Genomic DNA, 18,262 nt, shown 5'->3' with positions numbered 1-18,262 from the left:
GATTCGTTTCCTTGGTAGGTATCTCGGCATTCAATAGTTGAACTTTCACCGAGTCTCTCCGCTGGAAGTCGAGTATCCCATTTTGTCGTGTATAGACAAACTCGATGTAAATTATTAAGATATATTTTTTAGACAATGTATGTATATTTGATTGGAACTGCCACTACAAGATGGCAATGGTTAGCATTATTTTGAATTGAAATTATGAAATGTGACTTTAATAACTTATGATGGAATGATGGACAAGTTATATAAATAGGTTTGTTTGGGCTTAGTGGGCTATGTCCATTGGGCCCATCGTTTGTCATGGCCCGAAATTTGGGTCGTGACATGGTTATTGGACCAAATAGATCAATGTGTAACAATTCAAGAGGTTTAGATGTTGATACAACTTTCTTAGCTTTAAAAGATGTTCTAACTTGTTTTCCTTATTGACAAGCATCACATATTTTATCATTTTCAAATTTTATGTCCAGCAGCCCAACAACTAAGTTCTTTCTAATCAATTTTGACATAGTATGCATGCTTACATGTCCTAATCTCTGTGCCATAACTAGCTATCATTTTCAGCATTTGCAACAAGACATATTTCACTATTTATTTCAAGATCCTCAAGAAAAACAACATACATATTCTTCAATCTCTTTCCTATAAATGAGACTTTGTTTGTACCTATGTCTATTACTTCACACTTATATGAATCAAAACATACTTTAATGCCTTTGTCACATAATTAACTTATGCTCAATAAATTATGCTTCAAACCCTTAACTAACAGCACATGACTGATTTGAGTTTGAGAGTTCTTACCAACTGTACCTAGCCCATGAATTTTACCTTTTGAATCATCACCAAAGGGTACGGTAACTCCCTTCCTCTTGTCCAACTGAGCAAACATCATTTCATCTCTTGTCATGTGTCGTGAACAGCCACTGTCCATATACCACGGCTGTTTCATCTTGAGTTGAGCTCTTGAACATGCCTCCTTTGAGTGCAGCTCAACCCACAAAACGAATTTTCAGTTTTTCTTTATAGGTACCCATACTTTGATGGGTCCTTGAGTGTTAGTGGCAATATAGGATCCTTTTGGAACCTAAATTTTTTTAACTTTCTGCAAGTTACTTTTCTTAAAACAATCATATGATAAATGTCCATGTTTTCCATAACTATAACATTTAGGTGATGCAAAAGCAGAATTATTCTTGTGGTATGCATTTCTTTTTGAACATTTGAGAGCTGTGTTTTCATCAAGTGTTTTTTGTAAAGCTTCTAATTTATTTTCCAGCTCTAGCTTTAAAACTTCAAAATCTGTTTTTGAGTGTTCTAACTCAATTTGCAGAAAATTTCTTTGCTCAAAAACAAAATTGAATTCTTGTCTCACTTTTTCCAAATTATTTTCAAGAGATGTAGCCTTTTTCTTTAGATTCTTATATTTTGAATTTTTTTTTTCAAATTCATCATAAAGGCTGTCATACTCATCTTGTAAATCATCAATGGAAATATCATAGAAGGATGAGGATACCTCGGTTTCCTTATCTTGTGCCATCAGACAGAGGTTTGCTCTTTCCTCAGATTTTTCATCTTCAGCTTCAGAGCTTGATGATTCACTGTCCGACCATGCAGTTGCCACCATTGCTTTCTTGGATTTCAAGTTTTTCTTTGGAGTCTCATCTTTCAGGAATGGACACTCGGACTTGAAATGGCCAGGTTTCTTGCACTCATAGCAGATCAGCTCCTCCTTTTTGTTGGAGTCATTTTTGTTTTTGATTTTCCATGAAGTACCTTGATCTTTTCTAAACCTTTTTCTAGCTAGTCTCTGGTTTCTTCTGCCCATAAGCTTTCTAAATTTTCTTGCAACCAGAGCTAACTCTTCATCATCATCACATTACAACTCTTCTAGCTCTTCTTCAAGAATGCTGGCTTTAAGTGCAATGCTCTTTTTCTTTTCCTTTGTTTCTCTCCTATCTTCTTCTTCTTCCTCTTTAAGCTCCAACTCATGAGTAAGGAGAGAACCACAAATCTCATCTAAGGTAATCACATTTAGATCCTTGGCCTTTCGGATTGTAGTCACTTTAGGCTTCCAATTTTTTGGTAGGCTTCTAAGAAGTCTTTTAACTATTTCATGCTCGAGTATTGGCTTGCCTAGTTGACTCAATTTATTTGTGATGTTGGTGAATCTATCTAGCATGTTGGTGATGTCTTCACTAGGCTCAATTTTGAACATTTCATAGTTATGTGTCAAGAGTGCTATTTTGGACTCCTTAACTTGAGAAGTCCCTTCATGGATTATTTTAAGTTTATCCCACGCTTGTTTAGCTTTTGTACAGCTTGAGACTTTGTTAAATTCAGTGGGGGTCAAGGCACAATGCAATGTATTGATGGCCTTAAAATTTGTTTAGACTTTTTTTGTTTTAGCCTTGGTCCATTCAGACCTTGGCTTAGGCATCAACTCATTGTTTACAACATTCAAAGTAGAGGGAATAAAGGGTCCATCAGTTATGACGTCTCACATTTCATAATCTATAGCTCTAATGTAAATTGACATTCTAGTGCTCCAATAAGGATAATTGGAGCCATCAAACAAAGGTGGTCTGTTTGTTGATTGTCCTTCAGCAACTATGGATTTTTGGAGAGCCATTTGGATCCTCCCAAAGGGTGTTAAACCTTAAGAATAGTGAACTAGCTTTGATACCACTTGTTGGTCCAATAATATGTGCTAGAGGGGAGGTGAATAGCACAATTTGGCTCTTTCAAATATTGTCTCAAAGTCTAGATAAGGACGAGACAAATGAAGGAAAGAAAATGAAACAAAACAGAGTAAACAAGAGACAGCAGAATTTAAAGTGGGTCGGTCCAAGACCTACATCCACTACCTTGATTATCCAACCAAGAATTTTCCAAACAATCCACTAGAAACAGGTGAAATTCACAAGCTTTCACCAAGCTTTACAATGACTTTTACAAGGCTCAGCCAAAGCCTTTTACACTAGTTTTTCACGGGCTAAACTAAAACCCAATACCTAACTTTTCAAGGCTAAGTTAGAACCTTAACACATTCAAGCAAACCTTGCTTGAAACAACCACTTGGAGTGACTCCCTCACTCTAAGAATACAATAAGAGAAGTAAAAGAAAGTACCTATGATCACAAGTTGATCTAAATGGTACAAGTTTGAGTGCAGAATACAAAGACAAAGGATGGGCGTTTAAGTGTAGTGAGGTGAAGAGAAAATTTTTTGGTTTATTAGCTCTTAATGACTCAAATCTCTTCCAAGACTTCCAAAAATTGGTTTTCAACTATTGGAAGACCCTTTTATACTTGGAGAAACATCTCTGATGAGAGTTTAACAGTTTTCTAGCCGTTAGAGATAATTGGGAGTCGGTTCTAGCCATTACTCTGTCTTTTAGTGTAGATTTCAAACTTGCAGGCAGAATGCTCTTAGTTGACTAACCGATATCTAGGTCGACTAAGTCGTCTCTGTTTTCTGCTCCTTGTGTTTGGCAGTCCTGGCAGTGCATACTTAGTCGACTAACCCATTTCTTGGTCGACTAAGTTGGTTTTATCCTGAAGTCCAGATTTTGGCAGTAGCTTATTAGTCGACTAACCCATTTCTTGGTCGACTAAGTTGGTTCTGTTTCTTAATATTCTTCAGCCCGCCATTTCTCCAATTTAAATTTTAGTCAACCAACATTCTTCAATATTTAACCAAAGACTTTCCTTTTAGTTGATTAATTATTTTTCTTCATTTTCATGATTCTTGATATATGACTTTTTGTCCTGCACACTTAGTTAGAAATGTTAGATACAAATGAAATGTGAATGTTTTATTATCATCAAAAAACTAACGGAGCCAACACTTAGGTAATGTTTGGTATAAGGGAAGTGGGAGCACATTTCTTGCAATATGCTTAATTAAATTATATTATAGTGTTTGTTTTGTAACAAACCACTGCAATGTAAGATTGTAATGAATTACATTATAGTCAATGGATATAATGTGATTACAGTTTAAAATAAAACAGATTGCATTGCACTCTGCAACGTTATTAAAGACAATTTTACCTTTCAATTTTGTTACTTTGTTAAAAACATTTTATAATGTTATAATTTGTTTTATTATATAAATTTCGATGATGTCTTTTTATTATTCTCAATAGTCATGATGACTGTCAATAAAATTTATATTATCTTTTAAAGGAAAAGAAATTAAAATAAAATATTTAATATAGAAAATTATTAAAAATGAAAACAAAATATATAAGATTATAATAAAAATAAAAATAAAATATATGACATTAAAAATATATTTAAAAGATGATATTATATAAAAATTAACAAAAAAATACAAATAATTATGGCAATGATAATAACAATTATATATTTTGTAAAATAATATTTTGTATATGTCAACGTACACCAATAATTAGATATGATAATATAATTATTATTGCATATCTATTTCACAAAGTATTCTCAACTCAATTGAAAACAAAAATTTTACCATCTTGAACGCATCATACAGGCAACAGACTAGTAAGTATATTTAGAGGAAACCCAAATAGCTTCTTTGCTTGACACTTGACAATGTAAAGTACTATTTTATGTTTTATGAGGTTTTGCTTCCATTACGCATTGGTTATTTTGATTAGGTTACCACTCAAACTTCAATTAATGATTTTTATTATTATTATTAATTTTACTTTGTTTTTTTGTCTGAGTTGGCATGATTTACGTATTTTCCTCATACTCTTTATTTTAATTTTTAATTCATTCACAGGCAGACTTACCTAATTTTTTGTTTCATTCTTTTTGTCTTTCTTTTTATGATTCATGCATCAATATATTGAATTAGTTAAATTTTAAAATTATTTTTTATTTGACTTTCGAGAAATTTTAAGAAAATGATTTTAATGTTTTTAATATTAAATTTTTATATTTTTATAAATTTGATGTTCCATAAATTTTAATGTCAAAATATAAAAGAAAATCATGAAAAATAATTTTAAATATTTAAAAAATAAAATGAACATACTTATGCAATATTCCTAAAAAATATAAATAAAAAAATGAAACGAAAAGAATATATTAGTTCACAAGATTCAATCTATTAATTACTATATATGCTTTCTTTTCTTATTACTAATTGCACTATAACACTTAACTTATATTATAATTTTATTAATTACAATTATATGTATTAGTTAAGTAACTTAATAATTAATGTATATACTTGAGACTTGGCAATGATATTGCTTGAAGGAGGAAATCAACTATAAAGCCCATATCCAATAGCCAATTACTTTGTGAGAGGTTGACTTCTAAGTTAAATAATATTTATTATGGTTTAACTATTTGACAAGGCTAATTGCTTTGTCAATCTCATTTCATAAATTTATTAATAATATAAAAAGAAAATTATTGATAACCAAATAAATCAAAATAAACTAAATCCAAAACATAAGGTTTTTTTTTTTTATAATTGGGGGAGGGGGGATTCGAATCCTGCTCTTTAGGTAGGGGATAATGCATCAACCAATGAGCCAAATGCTCAAATCCAAAACATAAGGTTACTTACTTACATGTTAGTATTTTTTTTCTGATGATAGCCATTAAAGGTACACAAATCTCATAAAATTTCCACAATGAGTGTTTTCAAAGTTTTTTACTTCATTCAACTGGTAAAAAATATGTTTCTTCTTAAACATACATAAAATTTGACATTACTAGAAAACCCCATTTCAAGTCTATTTTATCATTTAAAATTTATGACCATAAACAAGAGAAAAAAGTTAAGGGAAAAATGAATAGTGAAAAGAAATACTATAATTTGTATAGTTACACTCTTTTGCTTCACCATGAGCAAACAAGCACATAATTGATTAAACAACCTCAGATCACTAAATTAACTTGACTATGGAAAAAAAATAAAACACTTACATGCATTTTAGATTACTAAATCAACTTGATTATTGAAAAAAATAACTTACATGCATGTAAGCGCTCTATTTAAGCTAATAAACAATCTCATGTAAGCTCTTTATAGCAGATTGGATATTGAAAATCAAGAATAACCAAAAAGGGTTTGTTATATTTAAAGGAAGTCCCAAAAGGTTTTTGGCTTGACACTTGACAGGGTTCTTGGTTTGACACGTAGTTGTTGGGGCGTAGGCTTAAGGTCTAATGGAATTGGTTTGTGGTTGGGTCTTTGGACGTAAGCTTGAGGTTTGAGGTTGGGTTTGGATTATATTTTTTTCCTTTCACAATTGATGGTCTAGATTTTTCTTTGACCTTTTATATGTGAATATTTACAAAAACTAATTTTTCTTTATTCCATTATTTATTACTCCCATATTATTTTTCAGTGTTAAATGTAATTAATGTAAATGGGTACATATCAGCTAGTTAAAGATAAGGTTTTGAAAGAGATTGACATATTACATATTTTATTTTTCAAGTGTTAAATGTGTTGGTCCCAATAATATATGCTAGAGAGGGGTGAATAGCACAAATTAGCTCTTGACAAGATAAGGAACTAATTTTTAGAACAAAGAAAATAAAAACAGAGAACAATGCACAATAATTTATAGTGGTTCAGTTCAAGACTTACATCCACTGTCACGACCCGGTACTCCCTTCGAGCCCGTGACAACAGTCGCTATGTCTCGATAAACATTCATTATCCAGAATGTCAACTGAAACCTCGCAAGGCTCGTGCATCAATTTTACATCTCCCTTGTGAGCAACAGTTACTAAATATCATGTTTTAAAGGAATATAAACTATTTTTAAATAAAAAACAAACAAAAAGTAATTTTTGCCACACAGGGGTATTTTGGTAATTTTCTTTTAAAAAATTTTGAAACTTGGTGAAAATATAGCATATGATCGAAAAATATGCATTTCTTATCTAAAAATAATTTTAGTAATCTAGATCATCCATTTAAAATGAAATTATGGCTAATCAAACTAAAAAAAAATATTAAATAAAATATTTCATTTTCTTATAAAACAATATTTATAGAATCCTGCATAAACAGTTTTTGTAGCGTAAGAGCAAAATAAATTTATCTATTTAATAGCACACTAAACCAGGTATACAAAAATATTCTACAATGACATGTGGGCCCCAATATAATCGAAAATATACAAGACTGCAGACCTTCGATTTCTAAAGATGCAAATCCAAAAGCAACCCTCGACAAAATCGGCTGTCTACAGACTGTCCTGAGCCTGAAATGGGTAAAAAGAAGGGGTGAGTTTTTATAAACCTAGTGAGTAAGCAAAGTTCATCTACAACATCTAAAGCCGAGTAAATGGAGACAGTTAAATCATCCCATCATAATATGATTCATAACATTTAAAACTCATTTCAACTCATATAAAACAATTACATTTCATCGAAATAATCAACAAGGCTTATGATTCTCTTAAAAACTTGGCTTATGCCAAAACTCATACTCGGTGGCACCTTGGCCCGGGCATCCAACCGAGTCTGCCAAGGATGTTAAAACAACATATACCCATAAAACATGATTTTACTTTTAAAATATAGCCATTCCTTGGCTTTGGCTGAGTTTCATCCTCACGTGGTGGTTCGGCGTGAAGTGAACTCTAAACTTACCTTAGGAGATACCCTCCGCACCTCTCATACTAAGGTAAAATATAACGGGGTTTACCGTGCCCCTTTAATAGGCTGGTCCACAAAAACCCGCCCATTGTAGTAAGCTAATCAAATAATCCACCAAATCAATAAAAATTTCGACAGCATGACATGGCTAATATATTATTACCTAACCTGTCAAGATAAAACAAAACAGTTTATATAATCCACAAACCACAAATCCAGCCATTCATGCCATCACATTGTCATAAGCCATCAATTCAAACCAAATATATATCAAACACGAGTATATAGTCTCCATTTACTCAATATCCAAAACCAGTATTCGATTTCAAAACAAGTTATAAATCTCATTTCGTTTAACCAACACTTTAATTTTAAAACATAATAATTTACAATTTAAACTCATTATTCTTTAAAATCATAAAAAGGAGTATAAATAACTTTAGATAGTTAAGATGATCATCTGATTACTCACAATAGCGGGAGTTTGGAGTACTCCTATTCTTGATCCTCGGGTACGATATCTTTACCTTTATCAGAGGGCTCACCACCTATACATAATACATGACACGAAATTCAATATAATTGTGCCAAACTGTTATAAAACTATTTCAGGCTTTATATGAATGCATGAAATTGAATAAGAATTGTTCAAATAATCACTTAAAGACAGTGTTCTACGTGGGTTCAATTATGATTAGACTAAATTTGTATTCGACTTAACTCGAACTATATACTGTTGAATTGACCAAAACATCCGATTCAACTTCAAATATATTCATTACACTTTCAATATTCCAAATACACCAAAATACCTCAATGAGCTTGATTGTGACTTAATTCATCATAACCGAAATTCATTTTGATTCCGAACTAACGTGCTAATCAATGTTAACACAATCCAATAAATCCATCTATATCATTAAGAATCAAATCCAAGTCCATTCACTATGATTTTCTCATTATTGTTCAAGTCGTTTACTAAAGGAACTATACTTTTCGATAACCGTTTTCAATATCCGATACCATAAATCATCAATTACGAGCTAAATAACATGAAATACAACAAAATCCATCATCAACATGTCATCTATAAAATTCGACCAAAGAGGGTTGTTGAAGGGCATGTGATTTTCTTGCTTGTTTTTCATGCCAAACATCATCAAACAACTAAAAATACTAAGATATCATGAAATCTAGCAAAATCCATCATCAAAACCTTTCTCTCTATGTTCGGCCAGCAAGTATTCCTTCATGGAAACTTGTGTTTCATCCATAGAAAATGAAAAAGAAAGCATGGGAAAGGTAGATCTTAAGCTAAAATTGAAAAATCTTACCTTTGATTGTTTTGTTCTTTGAAATTAAACAAATTTCTCTTAAATTTTCCTCTCTAGGGTTTGTTTCTATTCTTTTCTCTTTCTTCTTTGCTTTGGCCGGCCATGAAGAGTGAAATGGGAGAGTTTATGTTGAGTTTATAAAGGAAATTATAAAAATATTAAAGCTTAACATGTGTCACCATGTGATTGGTCCATGGTTAAAACTTAACAATTAAGCATTTTCTCACCACTACATGTAATCTCTTAATTATCCAAAGTATAAAATAATAAAAGGTGAAATTCATGGGCTTGACAAGTGTTATGGTGGTGTAAAATTCTAAAAATTCCAATTACGTCCTTGTGGACTCGTAAAATGACTATTTTGCCCTTATGTTAGGAAAAATGTCAAAATTAAAATTTTTCATTTCTCAAATTCAAATCATGCTCCAATTAGTCAAACTTGGTCAAAAATTTCATCCAACATTACCATTTTACCCTCGGGTGGCAAAATGACCATATTGCCCCTACGTTATGAAAATTCCTAATTTGACTCTAAATTAATCATCGAACTCCGAATCACTATATTAAGACATTATAAGGTTCAATAACTCTCAAATATATCCTAAAATCTCTATTCAAACTAGTTCGAGATTTGAATCGACTTAATTGTACCACTAGGTACGATATCGACTTTTAACGATTCTCTAAGGCATCCTAGTATGTAGATAAGCTATCAAGTACATGAATGACATGGCAAGTATATTATAGAGCTGGGCTTGACATCCATTACCTTGATTATCCAACCAAGGATTTTTCCAACAAATCCACTAAGAACCGATGAAATTCACAAGCTTTCACCAAGCTTTACAGTGGCTTTTTCAAGGCTCAGCTAAAACCTTTTACACTAGTTTTTCACGGGCTAAACTAAAATTCAACACCTAACTTTTCAAGGCTAAGTTAGAACCTTAACACCTTCAAGCACACTAGGCTTGAAACACCCTCTTAGAGTGACTCCCTCACTCTAAGAATAAAATAAGAAAGGTAGAAGAAAGTACCTATGATCACAAGGTGATCTAAATGGTACAGGGTTGAGTGCTAAATACAAGTACAAAAGATAATCGTTTGAGTGCAGCAAAGTGTGGAGAAGATTTTTTGATTTTTCTGCTTTATAAGGCTTAAATCTTCTCTCTAAACTCTAAAAACTTCCTTCTAATTATTGGAAGACCCTTTTATACTTGGAAAAACATTGCTGATGGCTTTTTGATAGTTTTCTAGTCTTTGGAGATAATTGAGAGTCGGTTCTAGCCGTTGCTCTATCTTTTAGTGTAGATTTCAAACTTGTAGGCAGAATACTTTTAGTCGACTACTCGATATCTTAGTTGACTAGATTGTCTCTATTTTTTGCTCCCTGTCTTTGGCAGTTTTGGTAGTAAGCACTTAGTTGACTAGTCCATTTCTTGGTTGACTAAGTTGTCTCTGTTTCTCAAACTTTTTAGCCCGCCATTTCTCCAATTTGAATCTTGGCCAACCAATATTCTTCCTTATTCAACTAATGAGCTTCGTCCTTGTTAACCAGTTATGTCTCATTATTTTTATCTCCCTTTTTCTTTTAAGATACACTTTGAAGGATTGATTTATTAATTTCATACATTAATTTTCCTGCACACTTAAGTAAAGGTTTTAGACACAAATGAATGATAATGTTTCACTATCATCAAAAACTAATGGAGTCAACAATCTCCCCCTTTTTTGATGATGACAAAACATTCCTTGATTAACAGCATAGTGTCTTTTTACTCATTTTAGTTTTTTGTAGAAAATGGGGATTTCTCCCCTTAAGCATATGCTCCCCCTTAGTGTGTGCATATTTATTCCAGCAAATTTTATCCTTGTCATGTAGGGTACGACATTGTACATTTAAAGCATACATATGTGCAGAATTTTGGTGTGATTTATAGTAATGAATGTTGACAGTTTTTCATAGAAAATTCAGCAGGGTCTGACAATAGTATATAGTCATCAAATTTTGTCTATTCCCTTCATAATTCAGTCAACACACTTTACACAACATCCATAAATATTTACAATCGTAAGTTGATCAATTATCAGCATACAACAACAGTTATCAGCATGCGGTTCAATATGGTTCAACAGCAGATTTTGTTAACAATAGTTAAAATATAATGGATAGCAGATTATCAGCAAACATTCAATTTTCAGCAAACAAACATCATAGATATATCAACATTCATGTCTCACACTACCATATAAACAACAAAATTAAAATTGAGTGTTCAAGTGCCACAATGGCATAAATAATAGTTAATTAAAAGATGTTTCGAAATTGCCCTGAACTGTTTTTGCTTCTTATCCCCTATTTTTCTAAGTTCCTGCTCCTGATTCATTTATGCTTTCTTTTCTTTTCTAAGTTCTTTCCTTGTTCCTCCACCCTAACACATTTTTTTTATTTATTCTCTGGCTAGTTTCTGTACCCCTAATTCTGCCATTCGACTCCTTTTTTTTGTCAGCATTAAAGGAAGGGGCTTCTATTCATCGATGTGTCAGAAGGTGAGGATTCAGTGCCATAGAAAGGGTTTAGAGGAAAAGGAAAGGTCTCTTGGAGAGGTGATGACTTTCTAGGGGAAGGTTCTAGTGAGGACTTGTCTAAGATAGGGACTAGACTCTGAGGAGAAGAGGTTGAAACTGGTTTAGATTTTTCTGCCAACTTGGAAGACTTTCTTCTCTTGAGAAAAGTTGTCTTGGTGGCCATAGTCTTTTTTCCCTTGGTTGGTGGTTTTCCCTCTGTTGGTGGTGCTGCAGTGGCTTTTTCTTTCCCAAATTGTGCCTTTACTTTAGGAGCTGATGCAAGTTTTTTCCTTTTTCCTATATCTCCACCATTCTTTTGAGTTTCTGTCATGGCAGTGTCTTTTTCAACTTATCCCTGTTAACCATTTGATGGAAAATATCCATAATGAATATTTCTTCTGAGTTGGGAGGGGAGGCTTGCTGTTTCTTTGTTTCTGAACCAACCACTTTGGTCCCTTGTTCTAATTCATTTTTGCTTTGAAGTTTTAGAGAGGGTGTCTTGGTTGGCTAATCAACCCCTTGGTGAGAGTCTTCAGTCTGTAGAACAGGACTGATAGATTTATAGGTGGAACCTTTAGCTTGAATGCCATGACTTCCAGCATGAGGAGCAGACTTTTCTGCTGGCTCAGCTGAACCTTCAGCACCTTGCTATGCTGTTGCAGTGCTAGGTGTTGTAGAGGTGTCTGCAGCCAATGGTTCAGATGGTTCCTTTTCTTCCTTTTTCAGGCCATTTTCCAGTTTTGTAATTTTCTCTTCAATTTTCTGCAATCTTTCTCTTTGGTCAGTAAGCTTCCCATCAATTCTCATAAGAAAATTAAAAATAACTTCATTTGAGAACTTGGATGGTGCTCCCTCTTGTTGAGTAGGCAAGCTGGATTCTCTTCCAAGACTAGTCTTGGGGGTCTTAATGAATCTTTTCCATCAAGTATATACCCCATTTTGATCAAACTGCCATAGTAAATGGCTTGATCTCTAGTTTTCACCATGTCCATTTCATACCTCTTTGCCCAAACTCCCTTTTTCTACATAAGAGATGTGATGACATTCCCATAAGGCAAGTTGATCTTATCAAGTCTGCAAGCTCCTCTCATCTTTTTAATCATAAACCTTCCTACATTCAGAAAAACTCCATTGAAGGCATGTTCCATCAGCCAAAGATCCTAAAGGCTGACGTAACTCAAACTTCCACTTCTGCCCTAAATGTTTGCTGCTATAAAGTAGTGTAAAATCCTAATTTGAGGGCTGATTATCAGTCCTGAATTGCTCTTTGATGAATACTTTTCCTTTCTCCCGGTGATGATTTCCTATAATGAGGATGGATCATACTTTTCTAGGAACCCATACTCACCTTCTTCACACTCGATTTTTAGTAATCTTCCTAAATCTTCAACAGTGACAACAAATTCTTTCCCATTTAAATATACATTCAGACCATCTTCGACATAATCATCAGAATCCTTTAATTTCTTTTCTTTTAAAGCAATGCCAGAATAGAATTCATTTACCAGACTTGCACTATAGGATCTATTCTTAAAGGTGCTATATCCTTTCAGTTTTAGTTCATCAAAATAGTCGGATAAACTAGTCTGAATCTTTAAGTTCTCATCAAAACTCTTCCAGTCAATATATTTGCCATAGGAAATTAGTGCATTCTCAATATTTTTGAACCTCAGTTCATGCAATCTATTTATGAACTTTTAAGACGAGGAACTAGTACCTTTCTTGAGTGTAGGTTCCTCGTCCTTTTTCTTTTCCATTTTTTGCTTCTTTTCTTTTAGTTTTTATGATATCTCTTTCACTAACACAGACATGATTTTCTATTTCTTCTTCACACTTTCTGTTTTTGTCCATTCTTCCAGTGGTCTTTTCCCTTTCTTCTTTTCTATGATTTCTTTGCTTTGTGGAGATCTCCCCATTTTGATTCAAGAATTTGTCTGACAGGGGTTTTGTCTAAATGGCAAAGGGTTTGAATAGATTTTAGAAGAAAATGTGAAGAGATGGGTTTCAGTTTCGAGGCTCGGGTTTCAGAGGAGAGAAAAGTTGAGAAAGAGAAGTTGTCAGCCATTTTTAATTCCTCTTAGAGAAACCGTTCAACTCCCCCTTAAATATTGCCCTATTCTATTTGCTCAAAATTTCAAAACTCCCTCTAAATTTTAGTTATTCACCTCAGGCAACATTTTTTCTTTCTTTATTACTCGGTAAGCAGTTTCTTCCCATTATTTTATTCCTCTTGCTCTTATTTTAACTGAGTCTTATTATTTAATGCTACTAGAACACTCTTAGTTGACTAAGATTCATCTCAGTCGACTAAATGCATTCTGTTTCATGTACATGAACCAAAGATTTTCACACAATTCCTGCTAACTAATCATACCTAAATTCCTTCTAATTTCACAGAATCTATCTTCATTCAATGGTTTAGTAAAAATATCAGCTAGTTGATGCAATGTATTCACAAATTCAATTTTAATATCATTTTTCATTGCATGGTCTCTAAAAAAATGATGTTTAATTTCAATGTGTTTTGTTCTAGAGTGCTGTATAGGATTTTTTGATATATTAATTGCACTTGTGTTATCATAGTGTATTGGTACATTATGCATAGTCATTCCGTAGTCTTTCAATTGTTGTTTAATCTAAAGAATTTGTGCACAGCAGCTTCCTAGTGATATATATTCTGCTTCTGCTGTAGATAAAGCCACTGAGTTTTGCTTTTTGCTGGACCATGAGAGTAGCATATTACCTACAAATTGACATGTTCCACTAGTGCTTTCTCTATCAGTTTTGCTTCCTGCAAAGTCTGCTTCCGGATAGACTACAAGATCAAATGATGATTCTCTAGAATACCATAATCTTAAAGTTTGAGTTTCTAAGAGGTATCTAAAAATTCTCTTAACAGATGTTAGGTGTGATTCTTTAGGTTGTGACTGAAATCTAGCACACAAACACACACTAAACTGAATATCTGGTCTACTTGCTGTTAAGTAAAGTAGTGAATCGATCATACCTCTATATAGCTTTCGATCTACATTTTTTCCTTTTTCATCAAGATCAAGTTTTGTGGATGGACTCATTGGTGTGGAGATTGATTTGAGCTTCAACATATCAAACTTTTTGAGCATATCTCGAGTGTATCTTTCTTGGTTCATGAAGATTCCTCCCTCACTTTGCTTAATTTGAAGACCAAGAAAGTGCTTCAACTCTCCCATCATGCTCATCTCAAATTCACCTTACATTGCTTTTGCAAAGTTCTTGCATAAAACCTTATTAGTTGCACCAAATACAATGTCATCTACATATATTTGCACAACAATTAATTCATTTAAACATCTTTTAATAAACAAAGTAGTATCAATGTTGCCTCTATCATAACCTTTTTCAACCAAAAATTTTAAAAGCCTCTCATACCAAGCTCTAGGAGCTTGTTTCAATCCATACAAGGCTTTGTGGAGTTTGAAAACATGATCTAGTTTTTCAAAATCTTCAAAACTTGGTGGTTGTTCACCATATACTTCCTCTTGAATGAATCCATTTAAAAATGCACTTTTTACATCCATTTGGTACAATTTGAAATTCATGAAGCATGCAAAGGCTAACAACAACCTTATGGCTTCAATCCTAGCAACGGTTGCAAAGGTTTCATCATTGTCTATTCCTTCCTCTTGGTTGTAACCTTGTGCTACCAATCTAGCTTTATTTCTAACTACATTTCCTTGCTCATATTCCTTATTTCTAAACACCCATTTTGTGCCAACAATAGGGTGATTTGAAGGTCTAGGTACAAATGACCATACACGGTTTCTTGTGAATTGATCAAGTTCTTCTTGCATGGCCATTATCCAATTTTCCTCTTTTTCAGCTTCTTCAAAGTTTTTAGGCTCAATTTGAGATATAAAGGCTGAAAACTCACAAGTTTCTCTTGTTGCTTTCCTAGTTCAAATTCCTTGTGAAATGTCACCTATTATTTGGTCTTGTGGGTGGTCTCTTACAAATCTACAACTCCTTGGAAGATCATCATGCTGATTTTCTGCTCTTTGCAGGTTTTCTAAAGGTGGAGTTTCATTTTCTCTTCTAGGTGAGCTTTCTTCAATATTTTTATTATTTTTTAAGCTCATTTCTTGCATTTGTCTTTATAGGATTTCTACATCATCATCATGAATTTCTTTTTGTAAAGTATTGGACTCATCAAAAACTACATGGATTGATTCTTCTACCGTTAAAGTCCTTTTGTTAAAAATCCTATAGGCCTTTGAGTTTAATGCATATCCTAAAAATATAGCTTTATCACTCTTTGTATCAAACTTCTCTAGGGCTATTTTCCATTGTTCAATACAAAGCACTTACAACCAAAGCTCCTTAGGTGAGAAATGTTTGGTTTCCTACCTTTGTAGAGTTCATAAGGTGTGTTAGATAACATGGGTCTTATTGAGACTCTATTAAGTATATATGCTGCTGTGTTCACTACCTCAGCTCAAAAATACTTTGGTAGGTTATTCTCACATAGCATAGTCCTAGCCATTTCTTTTAAGGTTCGATTTTTCTTTTCTATAACTCCATTTTGCTAGGGTGTTCTAGGTGCAGAGAAGTTGTGATCTAACCCCTTTTCATTGCAAAATTTCTCAAATTCCTCACTTTCAAATTCTCCTCTATGATCACTCTTTATGCTAACTATGGCTAGTCCTATTTCATTTTTTACTTTCCTACAATGACTTATGAAAGCTGATAAAGCATCATTCTTGTGAGCAAGAAAATAAACCCAAGTATATCTAGAATAATCATAAACTATTACAAAGCCATAAGATTTTTCTCCTAAGCTAGTTGTGCTTATTGGACCAAATAGATCAATATACATCATTTCAAGAGGTCTAGATGTTGACACAATCTTCTTAGACTTGAAAGATGTTCTAACTTGTTTTCCTAGTTAGCAAGCATCACATATTTTGTCACTTTCAAATTTTATATTTGGTAGCCCAACAACTAGATTTTTCTTAATTAATTTTGACATGGTATGCAAGCTTACATGTCCTAGTCTCCTATGCCATAACCAACTATCACTATCAACATTTGCAACTGAACATATTTCATCATTTATTTCAAGATCCTTAAGACATATCACATACATATTTTTCAATCTCTTTCCTATAAATGAGACTTTGTTTGTTCCTAGTCAATTACTTCACACTTATTTGAATCAAAACATACTTTAAATCCTTTGTCACATAATTGACTAATGCTTAATAAATTATGCTTCAAACCCTTAACTAACAACACATGACTGATTTGAGTTTGGGAGTTCTTATCAATCGTACCTATCCCATGAATTCTACGTTTTGAATCATTACCAAAGGATACGGTACCTCCCTTTCTTTTGTCCAGTTGAGCAAATAACATTTCATCGCCTGTCATGTGCCATGAGCAGCCACTATCCATGTACCAAGGCTGCTTCTACTTGAGTTGAGCTCTTGAACATATCTTCTTTAAGTACAGCTCAACCTATAAAACAAAATTTCAGTTTTTCTTTATAGGTACCCATGCTTTGATGGGTCCTTGAGAGTTAGTTGCAACATAAGATCCTTTAGGGACCCAAATTTTTTTAACTTTCTGCCCATTTCTTTTCTTAAAACAATCATATGATAAATGACCATATTTACCACAATTGTAGCATTTAAGTAATGCATTAGCAGGATTTTTATTGTGGTATGCACATCCTTTTGAAGATTCATTTTTCAAACATTTGAGAGTTGTGTTTTCATCAAGTAATTTTTGCACCGCATCAGACTTTTTATCCAGCTTCAATTTTAAAACTTCAAAATCTATTTTTGAGTGTTCTAACTCAATTTACAAAATATTTCTATTCTTAAAAATATAATTGAATTCTTGTCTCAACTTATCTAAATCATTTTCAAGAGATGTAGCCTTTTTCTTTAATTTGTATTTTGAAAAAAGTTTTTCAAATTCATCATAAAGACTATCATTGTCAAACCCTGTTCTATAAAATAATTACGACGTCATTTACATGCTCAATAGAATGTTTGCATATTTAGGAAGTTCGAGAAATCGTCAAAAGACGATATTGCCCCTAATGGTACCATTAAGTCGATTAAGCCTCAAACTAGTTCAAATAGGGATTTTAGGGTGAAATTGAAAATTTTACAGCCCAAGAATGATTTAATATGGTGATTTGGAGTTCAAGGATCAATTTGGAGTCAAATCGAAACTTTCACTATCCAAGGGTAAAATGGTAATTTTGCCACTTAAGGATAAAATTGGAATATTGGAAGAAGTTTTTGATCAAGATTGATCACATTTGACTCATCGGAGTATAATTTGAGGTTGATAAGTGAAAAAGTTGTAATTTCGGTATTTTTGGAGTATAAAGGTAAAACAGTAATTTTATCGCCTCAGGGCAAATCGGTAAATTTTCAGCCCCTACACTTGTCAAGACCAAGGGATTTTATTCATCATAGAAATGGATAAACATGAGAAATATGTGGTGGAGAATTAAAGAATTAAAAGTCAAATATTTAAAATTTGAACCAATAAGGAAATGCCATGTGTCATGCTTTTATTATTTTATTGTTTCTTTATAAAAAGGCATAAAAATCAGCCCATTTCTCCCATAGTGGTCGGCCAAACCAGAAGAGAAGAGAAACCAAGGAAGAACAAATCCTAGGTGGGAAAAATCAAAGAGAAAGTGTTGGAATTCAAGGATTTGATCAAGCAAAGGTAAAATTTCTT

The sequence above is a fragment of the Theobroma cacao genome, chromosome 2, assembly GCF_000208745.1.
Source record: "Theobroma cacao cultivar B97-61/B2 chromosome 2, Criollo_cocoa_genome_V2, whole genome shotgun sequence".
Lineage (NCBI taxonomy): Eukaryota > Viridiplantae > Streptophyta > Magnoliopsida > Malvales > Malvaceae > Theobroma > Theobroma cacao.
Note: the sequence above shows the minus strand (reverse complement) of the source record.